We start from the raw sequence: 2,690 nt of genomic DNA, 5'->3' as shown, positions 1-2,690 counted from the left end.
GGCCGGAACTAGATATGTTGATGCGAGTGACGCCAAATGGACTCTTCCAGTGCGGTGTGAAACCGCTGCCGCCATCTTTGTTATGGTCCATCATTCATTTGCGTCAGCCTAGAATGAAGTTAATAAAATCAAGGAATTATATGGGCCAAAAGAGATCAAATTAGTCGATTTCCTCCAGAACGCTCATGCACTATCTTTAGTGCTGCTCACGAATCCAAACAAACAAGTGAACTTGAAATGTTGCTCTCGGGTCAGCACCAATATCCACTTTATTTCCTGAAAGTGAAGTCAGGTACAGCTTCCTCATTCCTTTCTTGAAAAGATTGTCATCACCTCGTTGCCCTGCAGTCCATGAAACCAATGTTTGGAAGTCAGAAGGATCTGAGTTTGGGTAAATCATTATCACCTCTCAAAAGCAGAATTTCCACTTATAATGGGAATTATCTTACCCAGCTTCAGAGGATTGCTATTGTGATTAGAGATGTTATAAATAAAATATTTAAAACAATGATTAGTAAAAGGTAGATAACTAAAAAATATGTTATAAAGTAGCAAGTTGAATTGGCTAGATGGAAACTTCTAACCACCTGTTGAAAAACTTTGATATTCCTTAAGAAGACAAAGAGGAAGTTCCGTACAGATAAATTCAAATAATTAAAAATGAGAACTTTAAAGACTTATCCTTTCTACTTACTTCCCACCATTCTGCATATTAAGATTTTGAGATCACAAAAGACTAATATTAATTGAATTCCCAACTGTTTTCTTTAGGTCCCTCTGTATGAACATGTTCATACCCATTCATGCAATAATACATTTCCATGAGTAGAAACATATTCAGAAATTTAGACAAAGGTTGGTAAACACATATAATCCTAGTTGTTTTACTTAAGCCTATACATGGAAGGTTAAATGAGTTATGGCACATCCATTAGGTGGGTATATTATATAAGCATCAATATGATAATTATAGATGTTCTAATGACATGACAGTTGTTCCTTAGGCAATTACATAAAATTAAAATTTTAATTTTTAATTTAAATTACATAAAATTAAATTACAATAATGTTAAGTGGTGGTATATTATTTTTCTGTGTATTAATACAAGTTTAATAGGGCATACTCTAAAATGTGTACAGTGATTCAAATGATCTGTATATGATGCAGTTATAGGTGATGAAAGTTTTTTGCATATTTTTTTGTAGTTACAAGTTGAATATAATGGCTGAATGTTATCTTTTTATGGGACTAAGGTTTGAACTCATGGCTTCACATTTGCAACTGAATATTACTTTTGTACCTCAGAAAATCTATGATGAAGTTGGAAAATTGCTTTCTGGATCCCATACAAACAGAAATTCCCTTTAGTTTGTTATTTGTAGCTGAAATGAGAGAAATTATATCTCTAGATTTTCTTTTATTCCAAAGTCAGTCTGACACCTTGCACAATTATTAGTGTACCATACACTTTGACCCAGATTACACCTTGCTTTTAATCTGAGATAAAATTTGGGCATATATAATCTGAAAGCTGCCTTAATATTGAAGAGTTGGAAACAGTCCTTTCAAAAACTACATATTTACAGGGCTGAAGATGTAGCTTCATGGTACAGTGCTTGCCTGGCCTCCACCACTCAAACACATGATCTCATTTTCCCTATTGGTTCACTTGAACTCATTAAAATCAGAACAAAGGAAAAGCAACCAGCAAAAATAATAATAAACAAGCTTGTATATAACCCATTGGTTCAAATGTAGAGGGAAGACTGGCTTTGTAAGGGAGAAGTGGAGGGTGGGCAAACTTTGTCACAGATTACCTCTTCCAAAGAGGACAGAATGATTTCATTCCACATTAATTTCAGTCAGAGAGGCTCCAGCTAGAGATATGTTTATATTGCCAATATCCTTTTGATGAGATGCCAATGTGCCGAAGACCCCAGGTCCCTTCACCATCCCTCTTACACAAGAGGTTGCATTCCTTCCTTAAGGGCTTTTCTTCCCTATAAGCTGTCTGCTTTCACATGGGAAGGAGACAGCTTATAGGGAAGCTCTGAATATGAATTCCCTCTGAATATAGGGAAGCTCTGACAGCTTATATATTCAGCTCTGAATATCATTGAGCTGAATATGCACCAAGAACTTCCTTCCCACCCCTGTTCCCCCCTCCTCCCACCCCTGATTTGAGAGATCCTAGAACCTGAAAACAGAGAAGAATAATTGTTTTCCCTTTTTTCTTTCTTCAAGTTGTTCACTGCACCTGAATATCTTTCCCTTCCATTAGGTGCTTCTTCACTTATTCATTAATTTTACAATTCCTTCTGCCTTTTTGAACACCATTTGCCAACCTGTTCCATCCTGCCAAGTGCTAAGCTCATTATAGCTGAGAAGATTAAAGAAAGTGCAACTCTTGCCTTCACAGATTTCAATTTTGATTGTAGATACACTCACAAGTCACTTAAATGCTTAAGAGCTTATGGTGGTTGCAATTCCAGGTGTTTTTGTGAGGGTGGAAAAGAGATCAAGTCATCCCTCTCTTGTATTTCAAAAGCTCTATTATTTTTCCTCCTCTCACTGAAGGTTTCTTCCTGCAGGTACACCATTCATCTTATCTGAACTATTTTCCACCTTATTTGATGTTTCCCAGACTCAACACTTCCAAAAAATTGAACTCAGCTGGTGTTTTTCTCAC

Source organism: Castor canadensis, chromosome 3, assembly GCF_047511655.1.
Source record: "Castor canadensis chromosome 3, mCasCan1.hap1v2, whole genome shotgun sequence".
Lineage (NCBI taxonomy): Eukaryota > Metazoa > Chordata > Mammalia > Rodentia > Castoridae > Castor > Castor canadensis.
This window is presented reverse-complemented; position numbering follows the sequence as displayed.